Source organism: Pogona vitticeps, chromosome 4 (genome assembly GCF_051106095.1).
Source record: "Pogona vitticeps strain Pit_001003342236 chromosome 4, PviZW2.1, whole genome shotgun sequence".
NCBI lineage: Eukaryota > Metazoa > Chordata > Lepidosauria > Squamata > Agamidae > Pogona > Pogona vitticeps.
In genome coordinates, this window is record NC_135786.1 from 49,691,882 (window position 1) to 49,716,105 (window position 24,224).

At 42.2% G+C, this 24,224-nt stretch overlaps 1 protein-coding gene across 2 annotated transcripts in view; it reads left to right on the top strand.

Annotated features, from left to right (window-relative positions):
• Window positions 1-21,657: 21,657 nt before the first annotated feature.
• The window catches only part of LRRN2 (leucine rich repeat neuronal 2), a 198,083-nt gene continuing 195,516 nt past the window's right edge, over window positions 21,658-24,224 (top strand). The window contains exon 1 of one of the 2 annotated variants that reach the window (XM_020797139.3): window positions 21,658-22,215. The gene's annotated coding sequence lies outside the window, so the exon portion shown is untranslated. The remainder of the gene's footprint in view (window positions 22,216-24,224) is intronic. The other variant, XM_078391900.1, reaches the window with a different exon arrangement.

A 24,224-nucleotide genomic window follows, 5' to 3' on the forward strand; every position in this document is an offset into this window, starting at 1 on the left:
AGTTCTGCAGTTCAAAGATTACTATTATTATTTTAAAGATCTTATTTCTATTTTTTATAAAAGCCCTAATCCCCTCCCCCATTCACACATATTGTTACCATAGGGATTTCAGCAGCTATTTTTCAAACGACAGCTACTGCTTCTTCAAAAGGAAATTTCCTGTTACTTTTTTTTTAAAAAATTGTGCTTTTGATCAAAGACTTTGTATCTGTGGATCAGGAGAAGTTGAAGATGTTTCTCATTATTTGTTAAGATGGCCTTTATATGATCAACCCAGGAGCAAATTCCTTGCAGGCATACTTAGAACTTTGTGTGACAGCCCTTCTCTGGCTCAACTCTGCATGCTGCAGATGTATTTACTACACATAAAGTAACAAAATTTGCCCTGGCAGCAAAGGAGATTAGTGCCAGGCATCCAAAATCTTAAATCTTTCTTTTAAAGTGTAATTGTGATATGACAGTGCCACATATGTTTGATGCTGTCATTCATATATTTCGATGACCTATGGTTTTAATCAATTAACCAATAAAATATAAAGTATAAAGTAAAGTTGTGCTTGATCTGTCCTGTTGTTTAGAAGATATGGGACCTTAAAGGTATTTCACATAGGAAACTTTTCACAAAGTGTGGCCTCATGTGCATACTAAAGTATTCTGTCACCATTTGCTGAACTTCTTGCTAGTACTTCAGGAAAATAAGTAAATCAGGCTTAGCTCTGAGCAAAAAAGGTAGGGACTTTAGTCTTGCCACAATCACAACTGTCGTTGAACAAATAAGCACACACAGAGAGTAGTTAAAAAATGGGGGAAGTGAGAGAGCGAGAGAGGAAGGATGGAAGGAGAGAAAGGAGGCAAAAAGAGAGGAAGAGAGAGAGAAGCCACAGACAAGGAGAAAGAGAGATGCCATGGAGAAAGAGAGGGGGGAAAGGAGAAGGAAGAAGATTGAGGGATAGAATTAAGCATTTTTGGCCCTTACTCCAGCCAGTACATCATTGCTTGAAAGAGGACAGCAATGGAGACCTGAGCTTTTGTGGGGTTTTGTCCACAAAAGGGCCAGATACTGTTTGAAAAAGAACTTGAAGTGTCTTCTAAAAAGTCAGCGGGACACCCAATTTCACAGTTGTGGTAGAAGTGGCGCTTGAAACAGGCACTGAGGGAAGGGTTTGATATCCAGCTGTCTTGTTGGAATATAGGAGGAGGAGGGGGAGAAACAGAGGAGAGAAGGAGGAAAGGAGATTGTTTAAAAAGATACAGGCAAAATGCAGACCAACATAACTTGTTTTGGATGAGGGAGACGTTGGGGCACGAAGATGAAAAACAGAGAAAGAGGACACCATCCAACTGTACAGATATATACTTGAGTGCACACAACTGATCTGAATGACAGATTTATTCTTTTTATTTGAATTGTATGTGTCCAAGCAATAGATACCTAGAAAATTTTCCAAAAAAAAAACAAAAAAAAACAGTCATGACAATTGCTTTGTGTAAGAAGTGAAAAAAGGAATCAGGTCCTGAGTTTTTCCCTATTTAGTGTTTCTTTGTGAATGGCAATGAATGACCAAAAGAGCGATCTTGTAGATCGTCTTGACTGCTGATATTGATGACAGCAACATTAATCTGGCCTTTGCTATGTAAAGCTTGGCGTTCTTTTTCCTGTTGGCGATGCGGGCATGATATTGCAAGGCAATGCCTGGCCATTTCCTGGAGTTTTGCATCATGGATACAAAAGCATTATTCCACATTCATAACCTGGAGGGTTTTTTTTTTTAAAAAAAGGATTGAATTACTGTCTGGTAGAATTATTCTCCTGGGCAAACAGGTGACAGATGTGGGCATAAATGTTTGTTAAGAGTTTTTTTTTCCAATTCTGAAATGTCTTCATATTTGGAATGGAAAGAGGTTTAGGGGGAAAGTGGGAGAAATCAGAACCAACAGATTCATTAATCAAGACCCAGAGCTTTGTGTGTACACATTTTAAAAGTCTGGGTTTAGATTAGAGATGAGGATATTCATATTCATAAATGAACATCAATATCCCGGTCCCAGCTAGACCTAAAGAGGGTCCGGCCCCCAGGACTGAACCATCCACTCGTGTGTTGTGGTGCTGTGAAGGTCCCGCTCTTTCTGACAATGGTGCCCAGAGCTCTGCTGTCTTCCTGCTTAGCTGGGGAGGGGAAACTCATCCTCCCGCCCCTTCCTGGAGTGGCCAGCCAAGCAGGAAGACAGTGGAGTTCTGGGTGCCATTGGTGGAAAGGGTGGGACCCTCATGGTGCCAGAACACATGAGCAGACGGTCCGGTCCAGAGTCCGGACTCTCATTGGGTGCAGCTGGGATGGGGATATTGGTATTCATTTTTGAATACGAATATCTCCATCTCTAGTTTAGATCCTTTTGTATTCAACTACAGTTTGTGCTGAATTACAATTGCCTCCTCTCTTTTCCCCAAACAGGCTGCTCATCTTTAACACCTAAATAGCAGGGCCTCTCCACACAGGGAATAGCTGCTGGTATGGTGTGATGATCATCCACTCACTCATGCCATTCATATTCATGAAATGATTTGCATGAACCTATGAGAGGACTGGAGAGGCGGAGTCAGCAGCGACATGAGGCTTAGTGGGAGAAGGAGGAGTCAGATAGGGCTGGTTAGTCAGAGAGAGAGAGAGGGAACAGATACTGAGGGAGATAGAGCTGGTTAGGAAAATAGGTAGAGAAGTTGGTAATGATATAGCAAGAGAAAAGAAGTATGTACTGACAGAACTGTTGATGATTTGCTTATGTATAAGGTGTATCTTAAAAACATCTGTTATTATTCAATCTCCTTCACTTCAATAAATAAGTTCTGTTTCTGTTCACAAGACAAGTGTTCAGACAAATGTCATTTATATTGTGGATTGAGGTAATCCACTGGTGGCAGCAAGAGGAAAATGTGACATGAGTCTTTGTGAAGGAAAGACAAGCAGGGGCCACAAGGGCAAATGACACATATGGCATTTGAGTTGTTCAGATGGGGTATCTTTTTGTTTCAGTTTGTTTTGAAGATTAGCTAAAAATAGGGGCATTTCCACGTTTTCAAGATGGAAGGAATTGGAGGTTTTGAAACACTTAAATTTGAGAAAAGGCTTCAGGATGTTACCTCGAGGCAAAATCTGGAGCTGGAGTCCCGGAGGCAGTTTGTATCGTTCTGGCAACTCCTGCGACATCACTGGAACCAGTGGCAACTCTTGCCTTGCCATTGGACTATTTCAGCGATGTGGAGGGGGGATTTGCTGCTTGGGTAACAATCTATCCTCCATATTATTTTACCCAGGCTTTGTGCTCCGGAGAGGACACTCCAGCTTCACATCAGCAAGATTCATGATCAAAGAAAAGTGGAGGAATTTGCCCAAGTGCTTGAGGAAACCCTTCCAGGCCTGACTGTTGCAAATGTACCTGAACGATGGGAACATTTCAAGAACGCTGTCTATAGCACCGCCTTGTCCACATTTGGCAAGAAGACCAAAAAGACAGCAGACTGGTTTGAAGCCCATTCGGAGGAGATGATGCCACCATCAAGGATAAGAGGAGAGCTCTAGCAGCATACAAAGCCTGTCCTAGTGAGTACAAATTGCAGGCTTTTCAACTGGCTCATAGCAAACTCCAATAGGCTTCCAGGAGATGTTCCAATGATTATTGGCTTCAGCTGTGCTCTCAGATACAGATAGCAGCGGATACAGATAGCATCAAGGGAATGCATGACAGTATCACAGTATCAAACAGGCTCTAGGTCCAATACAGAAGAAATCTGCTCTTTTGAAGTCTGCTACAGGTGTGACCATCCAGGACAGAGCACAGCAGATGGAATGCTTGGTGCAGCACTACTCTGAGCTATATTCCAGAGAGAATGTAGTAACCAAAGAGGCATTAAATAACATTGAGTGCCTGCCTGTCTTGGAAGATTTAGACAGTGAACCAACTTTAGCAGAAATAAAAGAGGCCTTGGATTCCCTCGCCTCCAGCAAGGCACCTGGGGAGGATAAAATCTCCACTGAAGTGCTGTTAAGAGATCATCACCACTGAGCTGTATGAAATCTTTTGTCTTTCGTGGAGGGAAGGTGGAGTAACACAGGACATGAAGGATGCAAACATTGTCACATTGTACAAGAACAAAGGTGACGGAGTGACTGCAATAACTACCATGGCATCTCTCTTCTCAGCATTGTAAGGAAGCTGCTTGCCCATGTTGTGCTGAAAAGACTCCAGGTGCTTGCAGACAGAGGCTATCCAGAATCACAGTGTGGATTTCGAGCTAATAGATCCACCACTTACATGGTATTTTCCTTCAGACAGTTGCAGGAGAAATGTAGGGAACAACAAGAGCCACTCTTTGTAGCCTTCATAGATCTTACAAAGGCCTTTGGTTTGGTTAGCACGGATGGCCTTTTTAAAATACTTCCCAAGATTGGATGTCCACATTGATTCCTAAACATCATCAGGTCCTTTCATGAGGAAATGTAGGGCACTGTAGTTTTTGATGGCTCAACATCAGATCTCTTTGACATCCGAAGCGGAGTGAAACAGGGCTGTGTCCTCATGCCATCCCTTTTGGGGATCTTTTTTGCTGTCATGCTGAAGCACGTTTTTGGAACTGTAACAGAAGGTGTCTATCTATGGACTAGATCAGATGAAAAGCTCTTTAATCTTTCAAGATTGAGAGCAAAGACCAAAGTCCAGCTGAAATGCATGCAGGTCTTCCTCTTCGCCAATGATACAGCTGTTATTGCCCATTCTGCTGAAGATCTCCAACAACTGATAAATCATTATAGCAAGGCCTGTCAAGACTTTGGATTAACAATCAGCCTGAAGAAAACACAAGTCAAGGGCCAGGGCGTGGACTCACCTCCCTCTATTACCATCTCCACGCAAGAATTGGAGGTTGTTCATGACTTTGTGTACCTTGGCTCAACGATCTCTGACACTGTCTCCCTAGATGTTGAGCTGGATAAATTTGTTGGCAAAACAGCTACCATGTTCTCTAGACTCACAAACAGAGTATGGCTTAATAAGAAGCTGACGGGATATACAAAGATCCAGATCTATAGAGCCTGTGTCTTGAGCACACTTCTGTACTGCAGTGAGTCCTGGACCTTTTGTGCACGGCAGGAGAGGAAGCTGAACATGTTCCATATATGTTGTCTCTGACACATTTTTGGTATCACCTGGAAGGACAAAGTTCCAAAGAGAGTAGTCGTAGAATGAGCTGGAATTTTTAGCATGTATACATTACTGAAACAGTGACATCTACATTGGCTTGGGCATGTCATGAGAACAGCTTATGGTCGGATTCCAAAAGATCTCCTGTATGGAGAATTAGTGCAGGGAAAGCACTCCAGAGGAAGACCACAGCTGCAATACAAGGATATCTGCAAGCGGGATATGAAGGCCTTAGGAATGGATCTCAACAGATGGGAAACCTTGACATGTGAGTGTTCAGCCTGGAGGCAGACGGTGCATCATGGCCTCACCTATGTTGAAGAGAACCTTGTCCAGCAGGTTGAGGCAAAGAGGCAGTCCCAAAACCAGCAAAATGAGGGACCTGGACAGGGGACAGATTGTATTTGTCTTCAGTGTGGAAGGGATTGTCACTCTCAAATTGGCCTTCTCAGCCACACTAGATGCTGTTCCAAGTCCTCCATTCAGAGCATGTTACCATAGTCTCTCAGACTGAAGGATGCCTAATCTATTCAAAATGTGAGAAAAAGTGAAACTAATGGAGTCCCACATTCTTAGCTGTGTCAAAGGATACATTCTGCCAATTTCTTCAGACATAAAGCTGCATCCCTACTTGGAGGGCAGTAATTTTTGTCTTCATAATTGCAAAGTGCTCTGCATAAGGCTGGCTTAGAACAAGGTCTGAAAACCGCAGGTGGGTAGGCTTCCTCCCCACTGATGTGGGAAATAGAAGCTTTTAAATCTAGTTTAGTGCTGCTACAGCCACGGTTGTGACCTGTCCCAGAATAATTAGGGAACTGTTGCAGTAGATAAAAAAAATTACATACAGGTTTTCTAAACTGTGTCACTAACCTTCTGAGACTTTGGAACACCACCTTGGCAAACAATGGGTTGACATGTTCACCATAATGCTCTTTGTAGCCTGTGCAGCTGTGTCTTTTTATAACTTTGAGAGGCATAATGTTCAGGGAAGCATTAATCTGATAAGTACTAATTCAACTGGATATAACATGAGCAGATGTTTTGCAAGGAATCCCTATCTCCTCCCCAGTCAGAGTTTTCCGCAGAATTGATGTGGCCACTGATTCCAGCTAGCTGAGCTACTTTGTAAAGAAACACAAAAACATCCTCTCTGAAATGCTCCTGTTACCTATGACCACCCATTTGTATTGGTAGCTGCTTCTTTTCCAAGGCATTCTGATGGTATTAAGACTTTGAAGGTACAATAGAAACTAAACTTATAAATGTGAGTTCCAATATTGCTGTCCAATACAGAAAGAGGAACTGTATCATTTGAAAATAAACAAATGATGTGAACAAAATACTGCATATTGCAATGCTTGCCTTGCTTGTGAATAACGAGAGGCCAGCTGGAGGCCAGCTCTAAACATTCCAGGAAGGGGCGGATGTTGTCTGCAGTGCACAAGCATATAAACTGATGCATGTCAATACTGCAGCATCATTTCACATACAAATGCTAAGGTGCATTTTGAACTGTTGATAACCTACCTCTCATAGTACTGTAATTCTTATTCCATCCTTGAAGTTTTCCTTTCATTTGGTTTTTCCTTGTTTTTGCTGCTTCCTCAACTGTGTCCTGTATTGATGGGGAAAACTTAATAGTCCGGCTTGTTAGACATGACATATCACAGAACAGATGTGAGCTTTAAAAAAAAAGCAGCCCGCGGCCTTAAATGGGATGAATCCTGAAACAAGACAGGTTTTGAAATCCAAACGGTATTTTGTTCCAGAGCCTGACATCATCTTACCACAACAGCTTTACCTTACACATAACTATGACACTCCATTTAGAATTAACCAACAGTTGTTCTATCCTGCCTCTGGTACAGAACACTGTTCCACTCTAACCAGAATCCAGGCATCTGGTTTGAAATAGTCAAGGTTAAAAATTGTCCAGGGACAGGCACAGCTGAAGAGCCCTTAATCTCAAAAGTAACACTGTGAAGCAACCACATTCTGATTAACTAAGGACTAGACTGCTTTCTACCTTGTCCTCTTTTTCTTCTTGTCAAGAGCAAGAGAGAAAAGCTGCACAAGAAGGGCATGTACATGGTATTGTTTCAAATAGGAAACAGGCTTACCCTACAGGCACTGGGCAATGGGTTTGATTTGATCACAAACTAAGAGAACTGCCTTAATTGATATGGTGGCAAAGAGAAATGGAAAAAGAAACAGAAACAGGAAGGAAGAGAAAGCCAGAGAGAGAGAGAGAGAGAGATAACTGTGAAGTTGCACACCATAGCCTCAAGCTAATCCAGGTAAGGAAATGTTTTTGTTTTTTGGTGTTTGGGGGTGGAAAAGCCATGCTGAGTATATCTACAGAATACAGTTTCTGCCTCTGACGTTCAGAGAGTAGGAGAGGAATGGAAGAATGGAAGAAGCAACAGATAAAGTTGGCAGGAGGAAAGAAAGAGGGAGAACAGTGCCGGAAGGAGGTGGCAAGACATGAAAAGCTGCAGAATTAACAGCTTTGGCAATTTACATAACAGAATCCTTGTGATAGGATTAATGGGAAGCTCTGCATCCCACCTCCTTTTAGACGGTTTACAACTAGTGTATTTTAATTGAAGTTTGTCCTGGAGAAGGTACAGTACTGATTGTGCTGAGAGAAGAGACCTCTTGTTCTCCCAAGTGCAAATACAGGACAAACATTTCAAAGAAGCAACTTGTCACAAACTGAGGAGGAACCTATGGACCACTTCGATTCGTGTTCCCTAAACTTGAGTTCTGGCAGATGCTTTGGCATATTATTCCCATCACCCTAACCAGCATTCTCAATGGTGATGGATGGTGGGAGCAGCAAGTCAGGACAACTAGAGGAAAGAAACTGGGTAATGAGAAGCTTTATTTCTTTCCCCATGATACTAGAATTTGAAGTTGTCTTCTTATGCTGAGTGGCTGCTGATCCAAGAGAGACCACCTCGTAGAACTTCGGCTCCTTTCAGTGGAAAATGAAATGAATATAAGAAGACAGTACTCTGGTTTGACACCATGACTGGTTGTTTCTAGCATTTACTGAAGCAAGGATTTCTAAAGGAGTGTACAGACTTAGGCAGCTGACAGACTGATATAGCATGACTCCTTTCTCATAAGACCAGTTTTACCATTTCCAGCTAATAAATTGTCTTCCTCCATGAGTGATCTTTAGCAGCTCATTCTCAAAGGTTATCTCAGGTGGGTTTGAGTGAGGCAGATTGTGACTCAGCATCACTACTGGAAAGATTCTTCCAAGATAGTATCTCACCATTTCTACATATAGCCCTATATGCAAACATACTGCAATGTAATCAGAGGTCGATATCCTACAAGATGTTGCCTGAAAGGTGTCTTTGGACAATGCAGGTGAACCTCGGGGTTTAGGGATATTTAATCCAAAGATGTGATCAGGCGGAAAAATAGCTCATATTTTGGACCTCTTGTGTGCAAGTTATTTCCCAGCAATCACAAAATGCACAGGAGATTACAAACTAACCCTACCCTGCTCTGTGTCCAAATTGGACCTTTTTGATCCAACGGCAGGGCTACGCTTTTTGTGGTTGTTGGGCTGGAATGGTTCCTGTATGGATAGAAGGGTTGCTTTAAGGGCTATCACTCCTAGCAAAGTGACCCTTTTCGGCATGATTAGATGCAATTCTTTCTCGCTATCTGATATTATGTAAGGGACCCTATTGGATGGCAAAAGATTAAGTGATTTATCTTACCTAAGGAACAATGTAGGAATACAGCAGCTAACTTATATCAAGGCAAACTACTTGCACATCTATTAATCACTGATTGACAGCTAGATCCTGTTCTACTATTTCTCCAAAGAATTCAACATGCTTAGTTCTAACTGTATTGTCTGTGACTGGGCATCTCTAGAGTCACATGCAGAAGGCCTTTCCCACTGTTTGCTAGCTGTTCCTTTGAAGTAAGCATGTCAGGGATTGACCATGGGGAGCAGGGGAATGCAAGCCGATCCAGAAACACTAGGTCAGAAAGATGAAATGAAACATTAAAAGGGGCCTTATTAACTGTTACTTGTTGCAATAATGTTTAATTTTTTATATTTCTCATTGCTTTCTGTTACTTTATAGTTCCTTTGTTATGGGGAGAAGGCTTCTGAAACAGCAAGAAAATGACATAAGATCTGACACATTCCCCCCCCCCCAATAGTGGGAAGTAAAAATAATGAGTACATTTCACTCATTATGTGAAAAATTATGCTACCAACTGGTGTGTAACTTTAAAAAATAATGTTATTATTCCTTCATTGTTGTAAAGCATAACACACTATATAGAGAGACTGAGTTATCATTCATAATGTGTTACTTCTAATTCCTCTGGCAGGAATTAATTTACTAAATTAATTGCTAAAGTAATCTGCAGTTAGAGTGAACTTTACAGGACTTGACTCACCAAATTCCCTTTGATTCAGTGGGTTCAATCTAGTGAAATTTACTATGCTAAGCAATAGTATGTTGGATGATGTTGGGAAAATGGGAGGCTGAGTTTTTCCATTTCATTCATACTTAATTGTCCTATAGGGTTATGGCTTTATCAATTATTTCTTTTTGGGCTGTGCACAACCTTCCACTAAATGCCAGTTTCTGGGTCAAGCAGTGGCTACTGGCATCAGCCCACATGCACCCAAATTAGGGTGAGCAGCCCTGACCTGGTTCAAGTGTAGATTGGATCCATCCTGGATTGTTAAGATACCATATAAGATAGAACTGAAAGGGCATGAAATCACAAAATGTAGGACTTTGTCACTTTGTCATCACTGCACATAAAGACAAAATATTCCTTCTTTAGTCTCTAGTAGCTGAGAATGTGAGGAAGGTCCCTGAGTGAGTTCACATGTTTTAAATGATCTCATTTATTTATTTATTTATTTCCCGTTTTTTTCCTTTAAAAAAAGGACCCAAGGCAGACCTTGTGCATTACATTTCTGCTCAGTTCATCTGAGTACTAGCTAGGTCAAGGTAGGGGCTGCAGTTTTATTCAGTTTCACTTTTATTTAGGATTGAATGTGTATGTGACTGCATCTGGTGCTTGCTTTCTTGCTTGGTCTTTGAATGATTCGGTCACATTTGGCATGGCAACAACTATGTTTCTCCCTCCCCTTCCTTTTCCTTCTCTCTATGATCTTCAGGGTTTCCTGGTCTGTGTTGGAATTTTCTGCTCAGTATGAGGGAAAGCAAACTTGCAGCTCACACCAGAAATAAAAGTTGCCCATCCTTGTGATTAAGCATTGATAATTTAAATATCAGACTTAGTTTTGGCCTGACTTGGCTCAGTCTTCCTTTCTTCACTGGGAGTGAGAAAACAAATATTTTGTTAAACCTATTGAAATACTTAAGCTGTAGTGAGCACTGCATGTATAACAATTACATCCTGCAACAATAGGCAGTTTGGTATGCTATATGACATGAGTGGAAAATTTAAGATGCAGTAACAATTAGAAATTATTTTCCATTTCAGTTTTTACTATGGGGAACAACATATTTCAGGAGTGGGATTGCTCGGCTATACTGGTCAGGGAGGATTTCCACTAGAGGGAGCCTTGTGCTACCCTAAATGGTCCTTTCCTCCCTTGCATGAGACATTTCCTTCATTGAAACAGAGTCATGTCTTTTGCTGGTCCAATAATGCAAGAGTCTTTATGTAGTTGTCTGATGTGATTAAAGATTTTAAAGCAAATGTTTAAAGGCTGACTTGGAATGTTTAAAGCCTGACTTGGAAATTAGGGTCCCCTTACTATTCCCCTTTCTGAGAACTCATATGGAAGAGCACAGGCAGCCTTCAGTAGAAGGGTTTCAAGGCTAATATTACCATTAGGCTGGAAGGCAGTAAATTCTGAAGGGCAGGTAGTGATGGGGAGAAGCTGGATGATGGACTTGCGTGTCTCAAATGGCCTTTCCTACAGCCCCTAAGTCAGCACCACAAATATGGCTAGAAACAGAAGGATTGAATCGGGGACTCTTAAGAATTAAATACATGAGGCTCTGCGTAGCTGGACAAATCTGACAGTTTTGCATCCTTCAATATTAAGATCCTTAAAACTACGTACTCTTCATCCTCTTTAGAAAGAAATTTGCAAATGTGAAGTTCTTGTTTTTTGACGAAACCAAATGAAATTCTCACCCATCTCTTGACTCACACATGGTTCTTCATTGTGATATGATGAATCAATTTCACCTTTAACTGCCTCTGTTGCAGAATGGGCAAGTAATTTGAGATCCAGATTCAATATGATGGCAGCAGATCCATATGTCTGAAAGCAGCTTGACTGTTGGTTCTTGAAAGTGGTGAAGTGAAAAGTATGAATCCATTACCACCCCCATCTGCCTTGTAATGCCATTTTTTTTCCACAACTAGTCTCAGTACTGGAAATGCACAGGAAAAAATATTTAGGGACAGGACCTGCATGGATGGAAAACAGCAACAGAACTCTATCTTCCTTCTGCAGACAGACTCCTGCCCTAATTCACTGTATAAATCCAGCAGATTTGTTGCTACTACATTAGTTTAACCCTGACCATAACAAGTTTCCAAATTTAAGAATAATTAATAGAATGTTGTTTAGTGTCACTGTGCATCTGTTCTAATAGTACAGAATGGGAAAGTTGCAATATAAAAATATTCAACAAATTGTACCATCTGGAAAAGGAGTTATGGGAAAGTGAAACTTTCTCTCTCCCTCCCTCTTCTCCCTCCACACGTGTGTGTGTGTGTGTGTGTGTGTGTGTGTGTGTGTGTGTGTGTGTGTGTGTGTGTGTGTGTGTGTGTGTGTGTGTGTGTGTGTGTGTGTGTGTGTGTGTGTGTGTGTGTGTGTGTGTTTTCAAACAAAAGAAAAGTTGTTCCTTTCTTATTTTTTATTACAGTCCCTGGATACTTCTGGGAGCTGGAATCTAAGGAATTAATTTTTCCAAGTTCTGGTGTAAAACAAAGAATCATTAACCTGTGGAGAAGCAGAAATCAGTTGTTGGACCTCGGGGAATGCTTGAGCACCAGTTTTATACACGCTGAACTAACACACTCAATCGATTTTTAAAATATTGTAATTCCTATAAAGAAAAAGGAGGAAATGCAGTGGATCACGATGCTTACAGATGACAGTGTGATTATGCCTATATGGAATATTACAAGGGGTCCAGCTATATGACATTTTCCATATGTGACCCTTGTTTCCCCAGTACTTCTTTTCATCCTGTTACTATGGGCAACCTGTTAAGTAGCAATTAACTGCACCAGGTTTTTCAATTGATTGCACTGTACTAGAATCTATCCATCTGGAAGCATCCAAAATCAGCTGTTTGGATTCTCTAACATTCAACTGTTTTGATTACTAAATCCTAATCCATGATTACATTACAAACAGTAGAAAACATTTCTTCGTACCATTGTGGCTTCTTGTAGACATCAAGTCAGTTTCTATAAAAAATAACTTTGTATCAGTAACTTCTTCATGGCACTGACTTTCCTCATGATTTATGTAGAAGCTCAGTTTGCAGTTTCCTTATCATTCGGTATTCTCATCAGTTCTCAGCCTTTCCCCATCTTCCCTTCCACTCACCTCTCTTGACTCACATCTTGTGTTTGCTTCTCCCTTATCTTCTGCCTTCCTAATGATATTCTGTATTCCACTTTTACACAGGCTCTTCAGTCCTCCCCAATATCCATGTGCAGGCGTAGGGCAAAGAAAGGTGCACATTGAATATTTCCTTTCATGAATGTGCACTAGAATCAAGAGGCATTGGTTTCCTGCTAAATTATTTTAAGTTCTGGAGATCTTAGAAATACCTGTGCAATATATTTCTCTCCTGACATGTAGAGAAAGCCTTGGAAACATTCCTCAAGCATAAATAAATATTAGAAATGCATGGACAAATACGTTGGATTCCTACCATTTCTAGGGTCTATTCTATTCTATTTTGAAAAAGTTTCCTGATCTTAAATTATTCTTAAAATTAATCTCCTGATTGAATCATGATGTTTGACTAGCTGGGAGACAGCAGTGCTTGAACTCTTGACTTCCTGCTAAAAAACATTTGTTCCACATTTTAGGGACCACTTGAAGAGTTTGTTGATAGAAAGGTAAGTGCTTCCATTTATTCTTTCATCTCTTTGGACACTTGAGAGGCAGCTGAACTTGCTATGGTTGAAATAGGCTTCCATCTGAAATCCAACAAGCAGTCCTGTCCACCTGTATACATTGAGAACGAGATAAAAATGAGTGGTCATGACAGCACACTACAGCTCAGCACAGCGACAAGGTGACAATAACCTTATATCCCCAGTGAACTCAATGGTAATCAAGATAAGACAAAGTGCCAATTGATGTCAAGGATGCCTATATCAAGATGTCCACTGTTGAACAGATTTCTTAAAAGTCCTATGACAACAGCTCAGGAAATGCATCTGTGTAGGGGGTGGGCATGCTTTTTGCAAACGGCACCCTCACCCCACCCTAGGGTAGTGGAGCCAGGGCTCACAAGGTACAACTGCTGGTTCTTCCTAGTTAGTGGTGGTGATGATATTATCTCCCCTCCATTTTCACCACCATCCTCTTCTCTTTCAGCTTAGTTGCAGTCCTCACAATATCTGTCCATGGGGAGGTGGGTTTAGGAATGGCCTTTCCTAGCAATAAGATGTGTTTTTGTAATTTGTCCCTCTTAAAAACCAAACTCTTTGGGTGGGGGGAGGTGTCGCCTGGTCTTGAGTGGGAAACTAAAATCCATTAGCGTTATATATTAAAAAACATGCTCTTCGTGGAGAGGAAATCTGCTGGCACTGGTTTTTGACTTGGATCAACACAGCTGTGTTGAGAATCTGATGAAGGGGCTGTCATAATAAGTGCCAATACCTGAACATTTATCACTACCTTACCCATGGACTTTCCATTTTGACCCTTTTTAAGGGAAAAAGCGGAAAAATATTTGCTATTTCTTGTGCACATGATAAGTTCCAGTAAAATATGTAGGACAGGGGTGGAGGCACTATACAGAGGCACTGCTTTGTTTCGTCTTGATCCTCTGAAACCTGTCCCCTGTGCCAGATCTACCTGTCAACTCTTTATAATGAACTAATAGTCACTCCTCTCACTCGATTAGAGTTGTTCAGGCAAATGAGATCCCATAGCTGATAGAATTCATGAACAAAATCACCAGTAGTTCACCACCTCCAGACTCTGAAGCAGAACAGCTGAAATATCCCAAAGCAGAGCAAAACCTACAAAGTTGCAGGTCCTAGTCTGATGCTCTTCCTTTCTTATTAGACCATAAATGGACCATATTCGAGGGCCGTGGTGAGAATATACATACTAGATCTGTGTAAATATCAGTGTTTTTGGACCTCAACTCCCAGAAGTCTCCAGGCAGTATGATCACTGGGAGTTCTAGTCCAAAAACACAAAAGCCCACCTCTAATACAAACTAACCTTGGCTGCTATGAAAACCACAGCTTCTTTGTGCTAGTACACATACATACTTTATGCTCATTAGCACTGCTTGGGGATCAATGTGTGAAGGTTAGAAAGCCTCTATAAAAACAGAAACTTTCACCTTTCCAATGTATGATTTTGTCATCTCATTCCATTGTTTAGGGCTTTGGACATATGTAGGGTAAATCTTAATTAAATTACAATATTATTATTGTTTTTTGCCCAGAGTAGACTTTGGTCTAGATGGGTAGGGTATAAATTTAATTAATTAATAAATAAGTAAATAAATAAAGTTGCACACTTCTCATTTTCTTTAATGGTGAGGGCCTTTTTAAGTTCTGGGCTATAAAGGCTTTGGTCTCAGTTGCACAAGAGACTACAAGAAGCATATGTTGTTGTGCTTAAGACAGAGCTGTAAAACAAACTGTTCCTAATAATCAAACAGAAAATCCACAGCAGACTTGTCCCTCCTGCTTCCCTTCGCAAAACCATGGAATTTGGAATGTTAACATAACCAACCCTCTCAAATGGCATGCAAATAATATAAAAGAAACAAAACATTTCCCAACTTGGGTTTTCAGAAGAGCCAGAGCTGCATTTTAAAATCCAACCCCTGTTTGGAAAGGTGATTAAATAAACATACACCTAAAACTGGAATCCAGAGATCTAGCCTCATGCTTACATTTCTGCACTGAGTACAGCAGGAGGAGGAGGAGCCATTTAAAGTGGGCTTATGGGCTTGATCAGGCAGGAACACTGTGCTGCTGCAGCATTGCCCAACAAAATCAGGTCACTGCATGCACTCCCCCTCAGTTCCTGACACACGTGTGTTCTCTTTCCTTCCTTCCTAGTTTACTGCCCCAGGCAAGTTGTTAGAAACGGAAGGAAACCAAGTCACCATCTACATCCTGAATATGTGCAACAAGAAAAATACAAAATAGGAAACTAGTGGCTATTGTCAGTCATTGTTGGTGTCCCCCTAATCCAGGACAGAACTGCCTGTGAGTCTATTCTGTGGTGAGATATCAAGCCAGAGGCATTGAAACTGGCCTCAGTCATCTAGAAAACCCCATCAGAGCCAGTTCAAGAGGAATAGGGCCCTAACCAAGGGTAAGTCCAATTTAGGCCCCTATTTCCAGTTCCAGAGCCAAGGGTTTGGATTGTAATAGATTTGGCAAACATCCTCTTGTTAGAGAGGGGTCATGGTTCATTTTGAGGAGTAGCACCTCACCAAATATTGGGCTGCCCGCACCTCCTTTGAAGACCAAATCCCAAACGTGAAAGTCTCCAGTTCTGTTTTCTGATATTAGAGAACACCCTGATTTTTGTCTGCTCCCATCTTTTAATTGGAATAGATAATCCTATGCTAAATATATGCATTTCAGATTGATTATTTTGTAAACTAAAGTACACTTAGAAGGAGCTATGGGCAAGAGTGCTTCTTTGTGACTTTTTAAAGCTGATGTGAGAGAAAGCTGAGAAGGACAGCTAAAAACAGAATCCAAGCTGATGCTGTCAAAATCATGTCAGCCTTTGTGGTATTATTTGGAACAGACTCTGAGATGTAAATGACAGCCCAGCATTTCTCAGCTGGAGGTTTCTCTCTCCATTTTCACATTTTTGGGATCCACAAACTGAAAAACAACTTCAGGGAGAAAAAAGCCCGGGCTTTGGACAGCACTTCAAGGGATATTTAGCTATAAGGAAGAAGAGTCCATGCCCCCACTTTTTTTTCTTTGTCCTCTTAGGATGAAGTGTTGTTTGAGTCAAAGCAGTAAAGGGGCCCCTTTAGAAACCCACCCAAATCAAGGTACCAGTACCTAGTACTTCAAGCCAGCCAAAATATTTCACTAGACGAGGCAGATAGGTAGACCTCAGCCTGTCCCTGGTAGTAAAAACATAGTAGCAGCAAGGTGAACAGGTCCCAATTTGCTGCCTTTTTATGATATCCAAAATCTGCTATTCCCTCTATCTAATAATAGGACCATCATTGCCTCATCATCCCTCACTGCATTCTCAGAAGACATACAGCTTTAGTGTCTCACATTATCCATATTGTGATAATAGGATGCGCAGTAAAGATGCCTTGCTACAATATAGAACAGCATAGGCTACTCTTGGCCTGCAGACAACATCCCTCCCTTGTGTTTTTTCAGCCCTCAGTGCCATCACCACAGTGCCTACCACCATTAAAGTCCACTTTGCATTTTTCTTCTAAAATAAAGCATGCAGGAAGCTTTGCTGGAATCATCCCCACCACAGCTAGATGGCTTACACAGCAGCAAGGGAGAAAGGGGGCAAGTAATGGAAAAATCATTGGTCATGAAGTACCTTCTTAGAAGGTCTGTACATCAGCATCCAGAGAAGCCATTGAAAACCTTCAATATACAACTGAGTCTGGTGAAACAATAGTTCGCCAAAGTACAGCAAAATACCTCAGTGGCTTCCTTCTGCAACAGGTTGCTCTGAAGAAGATGGCTTTGGAGGTAGTATAAGAAGGCACTCATCTCCAGCTCTGAGAGAATCCTCCACAAGACATCTCTGCTAGCTGGCCAGGTGCAACAACAGTTTCTTCTCTGATGAGACACCGAACCAGAGACATTGGAACTGTGCCTAATAAACTTCCAGTTCAAGCCCTACAGTGAACATTGTCAATCTAAACAAAACACTGTTGGACTTCATCTTTCTCTTAGGGCTTGAGAGTTGTTGACTGGATTTTTAGCTCCATGGGATCTGTAACTCCACCTCACCTTCCACCAGGCTTCCAAAATCCGAACACCAGAAGAAGGTGCCTGTTTAATCTCAAACTATATAGTGGAAAGTACTGTGGCTGAAGAAACTATTCTCTGATCCATCTTCTCATAATGTATTATTTTTCTTACTTGATTTCTTGCCATGACTGTGAGCCTCATATCTGTTATTTGAGTGTATATCATCTTTCAGATGACATGTCTCTTCAACACAAATAAGGCATATGATACAGCAGTGATCAATAGTGATGCATCCAATAACATGGGTGTCATATGAGAGCATACATAATAGCTATGCAGATGAGGTGTTTAAGCAACTGCTTTAAGTTGTTGGCCAGGAGCTAATGGTGAACTTTCACCAAATAGCTGCCCCACAAGCAGGACAAGAGGGGCGGTTTGCCCATCCATGGAATCCTAAATGTATTGTTTACTTGAAATCCATACAAACAGAAGTCCTGGCTACCAGATATGGACTGACTCGATCGTTGGAGGAGTGCCTTCTTGGGCTAGCAGCCATCTCAGATGTAAGCCACTTGTTCTGATCTCCTTCGATAAATTTTTGTAACATTTTTACAAGATTTGGACACCATAGAATTACATGGAGGGATGTAAGACTACATAAATAAGACCTGAGTTTTAGTATAAAATCCATCATGATCGTAGTCTATTATAGGAGGTAGGGATGTGACTGAAAGTCCTTAAAAGCTAACAAGTTTTATTTAGCATAGGCTGTCATGAACTGCAGCCCCCTTCACCAGACACACGGAGTATAGCTTTTGTAGGCGGCTACTTATACATGTGTGGGAAAGGGCAGGGAATGTGAAATGCAGGAGAAATGTAAAAGACCCCAGGTTCATTCCATACCAATACATTCTTGAGTGCTATAGGTTTTCATTCAATATGAAGGTTTGTTGGAGATAATTTTGCATTAATTTTATCAAATTCCAAATCCCAATGAACTTCTCCCACTGTTTATAAGCTTTAAATATTGTTTACATGAGGCTAACGAACCAAACTGGTCCCATCACCTCCTGGGAAATAGAAGGGGAAGACATGGAGGCAGTGACAAATTTTACTTTCTTGGGCTCCATGATCACTGCAGATGGAGACAGCAGCCACGAAATTAAAAGACGCTTGCTTCTTGGGAGGAAAGCAATGACAAACCTTGACAGCATCCTAAAAAGCAGAGACATCACCTTGCCAACGAAAGTCCGCATAGTCAAAGCTATGGTTTTTCCTGTAGTGATGTATGGAAGTGAGAGCTGGACCATAAAGAAAGCTGACCACTGAAGAATTGATGCTTTTGAACTGTGGTGCTGGAGGAGGCTCTTGAGAGTCCCCTGGACTGCAAGGAGAACAAACCTATCAATTCTAAAGGAAATCAACCCCGAGTGCTCTCTGGAAGGACAGATCCTGAAGCTGAGGCTCCAGTACTTTGGCCATCTCATGAGAAGAGAAGACTCCTTGGAAAAGACCTTGATGTTAGGAAAGTGTGAAGGCAAGAGGAGAAGGAGACGACAGAGGATGAGATGCTTGGACAGTGTCATCGAAGCTACGAGCATGAATTTGACCCAACTCCGGGAGGCAGTGGAAGACAGGAGGGCCTGGCGTGCTCTGGTCCATGGGGTCACGAAGAGTCGGACACGACGAAACGACGAAACGAACAAACCAAATATGAGTGCACAAATACATGAGGAAAATATACACTGGCTGAAATCCTGTGCCATAAGTTATGTTGTATATGGCTGATGATGTCAGTAGCCATGGCAGTTTTTCAGAAATAAAAAAGTTCTCCCTTCAATAGAAGCTCCTGTGAGACCCATTTCTTCATGGGAAAGCTTTTGAGGGCCATGGGATGAGAGGAGTCTTTAACTTCTGAAAATCATCACCAACGATAAAGTGATTCTTGCAACAGAGATTTTTGGAATTTAAAGAATTCCTCCCCATCCCATAGTCCCCAGTGCCTTTCATGGGATTCCTCAGAACCTTCAAGGAGGGGATGAGAATTTTATTATTTCGGGGTGGTGGTGGTGGAAATCACTGCAGCAGATTAAGTCATCAGCGCTATGTGATGTAACTGCACAAACAGGATTTCAGCCAGAGTGTTGTAGCACCATGTGCTATGTTTGGGCAATTTATGCTCATGTACCACTATATAGATTTGCCTCCTTTGGAAACTGCAGATATTTGTGTTCTGCTGAATCCTACTGCTTCTATACAGTGAGCTGGGAAATAGTCTCAAGTCAGTTTTATGCTATGGAAGTTAGTTCCATAGGAGTTCCATAGGCGGTGGATACCAAAAGACACTGCTGGATTTTAACCACAGGTTGGATCTAGAACAGGGTTAACTTGTTAACATGCAGAAAGAAGCATCTGTCTCAGACAGTAGGTTTTTGGTGTTATGAAAGACAGATAATTATTAACTTATTATCATTTTATAGCTTTATTGCCAAGGAAGGGGAGAGATGTTTGTTTCCCGTGATGAAAAAGTTTGATTAGTCAGGGGTATTCTGAACCAGTTGCTACTCCACCTCTGGCAGCAAAATGACTTGGATCAGGCTCATCTACAAAACTACCATATGTCTCATTAATTCCTTCAACAAGAGATTTTCTTTTTCCTTTCTTCTGCCCAGAAGCCAGAGTTATTCCTTTCTTTTGTCTCAGTACAGCCATATCCACTTTCTGTTGTTAAGGTCACCCTGCTTCATATCACATCTATAGAATTCTTACTGAAGTTTTCCTGTAGTTTGCTGACCTTTTTCTTTTGTGACCTTATGCCTCATGGTGCCATCTTGGCATTCAAGATTTACCAGTTTGGAGTTGAGCAATGATATCTGAAGCTTCCTCTGTCTCACTATAGGAAGCAAATGTACTTAGGACCATACTTTTGCTGACCCATTTCTATAGTCTTATCTTCAGTGGTCATGCTGCCTCTACCTTTGACAGGTGTAGCATTTGGCACTTCTGCACCAAAAATCTTCCTTCATCCCGCCACAATAATGTCTGAAATGTCTGGAAAATCCTAGGCTGGAGGGGAAATGCTGAGTTCAATGATTTACTTATGAAGGCAAAGGAAAAGCAAATAGGCAATATTTTATCCAGTCATTTGGTAAGATTAAAACTTATTCTTGCCTTCTAGCGTTTTGCTGTCCTGTAAATTGCCATGCACTAGGAACTAGTATTGGCAGGGTATGAACATTTGTGGCTTGAAAACTTCTAGCTACAAAACAGAAAAAGTTCAGGGACTTACAGAGCAGAATTATTTTCAAGTCTCCCCTTGGTAGACCACCTCTTATTGCTTAGTTCTCCTTAACTGGCACTTACTATCTCAATAATTCACTGAGAGACACTGGTAAGAGGAAAGAATAAAAATGTTCCATTTACTCACAGTTGTCCGTAGATCAAAACAAACAGCATTATGTAGAAAGGTTACATGCATAGAGCTTAACTGATTTACTCACTTCATGACTACTACATGACTTGTTTACTGATGAAACCCATTGTTCTGTCTTCAGACTGACTAAAAAAGTGGAAAAGAAGACTTGAATAGCGAGGCGTGGCTCTCTTCAAAATTATGAGGTAGATAGGGAACAATTGGCTGCTACTAGATTGATTGACATTCAAATTAGTCCAAAAAATCCCTCCCAGCCAAAACCTCTTAAAGGCAGCATACAAGGTTGCAATAATTCCAACAGGACTTTGTTCTTAAATGTTATGGAAACTCCGCTGTTTATTAATAAGTGACTTCACTCATATTAAGCTAGTTATCACTTGCATCCAGGTCTTGTTTTTTTCTGCATCTGTTCTTCACTACTGGATGAATAAATAAATGATGGATGCATATATGGGATGCTAGTATGGTGTAGTGGAAAGAGTGCTAGACTAGGGCTCAAGATATCTAAATCCAAATCCCTGCTTAGACATGGGGAGTGACGTTGGTAAAATTGATCCTTAAATATCTCAGGTACCTTGAAACCCCCATTAGGTTGCTGTAAGTCAGAAGCAACATGATGGCTCATAACAAAGGGAAACAAAATTGTAGTTAAGCTTACAGCTTACACCACATTTCTGGCGACTTGGAGGGATTTTGCCAGAGGTGGTAGCTGTCTGCACTGAGGCAGCTGCCCTTCCAGAGGTTTCACTGGAAAGCTGCCAGTCAGTTTTGCCGTTGTCACACACACCCCTTTCCCTCTGCTTCGCACTCTTGGCCAAATCCTCTCCCCACACACGTTCCTTGTTGTTTACCACACAGCGCTTGCTGGTTCCTTAAGGGTTAAGTGGCAAAGCAGGCAGAAGCAGATTCAGGTGGGTGGCACATTGCAGTGACAAGACTCCAGCTAGAGGGAGGAGTGAGGGAACCTAGAGGAGGGGGGGTGAGCAGGGTAGCGGTGGTGGAGGGGGGGGAAGCCGCGGAAAGGAAAGCAGAGGCAAGTGTGTGCCTCTCTCTGTCTGTGTATGTATGTATGTGATCACAAATGAGATGTGAGCAGGGAAAAGAATGACTTTCTCGCTCCTGCCGCTGCCGCCGCCTGCAAACAACTAGCTGAAGAAGAGAGAGAGGTGGGGGGGGGGAAGAAACGAGGAAGGAGAGGATAAAAGCAGACAGTGTTCTGCCATCATCTCCTCATTGGTGGGGGAAGCCTGAACCCTCCTGAGCTTTGTCTGGGCCACAGAACCGTCACCTCCCTCAGCCTCCTTCTGTCTGCCAACTCCAGGGATCCGTCAGAGACAGATAACCGTGCACTGAAAGCAGGGAGCTGAGAGAAAAATAGCACCAGCGCCGGGAGAAGAGAGGAGAGTCCAAGGGTAAGTTGAGCCCTGTTATCCTCAGTAGGGGCAGGGGCAGGGGCAGGAGCGAAGGGGGCTTCTTACCAGTGCCAACAGGGAAGCTTTACTGGGCATCCTCTCTCTGTGTGTGTCTTTCTGTCTCTCTTTGATTCTCTTATTATTGGAGAGTCTGAATGCAGACGGTGCACTGGCTGGCTTGTCGAAACTGTCATGTCTCGCTCTTTCGGATGCTGTTGTGGTGGGGATGCAAAACGAGATAGCCAGACGAGGATACTTTATTAGTGCACTAGGTTGGAAAGACTGGGGCAAAGTTCAGCTGTGGATCGAGAGCCTAGCAGTCTAAATCCAAATCAAGCCCTGGAATCAGTGCACTTACAGTCTATTATGGTCTGCTTACGGTTGCGCAAGGAAAAACCCAGGTGTGTGCCGTTTCCATCCAGAGAGCTGAGACCTAACTCAGATCTCACTGATAGGTACAGAAGCACATAAGTCATGCTGTAATATGCTCTGCTCTGATGTTTCATCTGGAGTGGTTCCTATGGAGAAAACGATCCCTCTGAGGTTTAGCACGTCTGACTTGTAGTTACCGTCTCGTCTTCTGTTCCAGCCTAAGAGGCTATGGCTTGCCTAGTCCCATGTATTTCTCCTGACCCCTCTTGTTGTGTTTTAAACATGGGTGAAAACCACTGGATGCAAGGCAGTCAATGGGAGGAAGATGTTGTATTGGCCAATGTAGTTTAGCCTGTCAGCCCTCCCCCCCCATCCCTACCCTACTCGGCACTGTCAAAAATGGAAGGGGCAGACCAGACTCGAAGGAGCTGGAAACAAGGAAACAAAACAACCCAACCAACCCCAGGAAAAGCTGACAAAGGAGTGGAGGGGAAAGTACTTGAAATGAACTTGGTATGTTAGGAAGTAGGGTCCCTGCTCTGCAGGGTTGGCCATCTTATGTAGACATGCCAAAGAGCCGCTTTTTGCCCTCCGCGCCTGCAGCCCCCAAAGGCTACGCAACACCAAAGGAGAACTGCCTGCCTTTACTCCCCGGGCACAGAAAGAGTCTGGCTGCCCTGAAAACTAGAGGGCCGGGCTGAAAGCCTGGAAGATGACTGGTCAATGCAGCTAAAGCATTGATGAAACAAGACGGTGTTGTCTGATTCTTCCTTTTCTTCCGCCCATACTTACGAGAAACGCACTGATCCAGAACGAGCCACAGTTGTCGTTTCGGTATAACATCCCTCTGAAAAGAGAGTTTATCAAGTCCCCTCCTACATTCCCCTCCCGTTTTCCTACAAATCGTTTCTGTTGCTTTGATCAGCCATGCTGCGCTGCTACCCATCACGGTAAAGCTATACATGTATCTGGGGAAGGCAGGGGTAGTTGAACCAACTGAGGTATCGCATATGCTCATGAGCTGTAAGTATGTGTGCTTCCTTCACTTTGATTTTTGCAGCCCTTTCCTCATGGCTTGGAAACACACAACTCCCTGGTAATGGAGCAAGAGCTCTCTATTAGGAGAAGGTGGGGGGGGGCGCATCCACTGGAAGAGATTCTTAAATATATATTTTATATATATTTGGCAACAAGCAATTTGCCTGGCAATAACGCCCCCCCCACCGCTACAGCATCTACAGTGTTTCCTCCTTTCCCCCTTCTTTCCTTTCTCAACCTGTCATCTTTCATTTTCTCCCCTTTTCTCCTGCTCTTTCTACAAAATGTCACTGTAAAAAGGGTAGACTTGCAGGTTCAGATAAGCTCCCATCCCTCCCTTTCCAGCACAAAGCCTCTGACAATATGGTCCTCTTTCCTCAAAAAGGAGTGCAAGATTCCACCCTAAGCATCAGATCTGTAATACAGAGGGAATGAAGTTGTCCAAAGCTCTCCGTTAGCTTCCCTTTATTTGTCCTGCCAACTTTGTGTATATGTGTGCAACGCATTTTTGTTGGATGGTAGTGCTTTTCTCCACAGAAATGGGATGGGTGGGCACGAGCCTGTACTTCTTTCAGTGTTTCCTGTGTAATGTTTGTAGC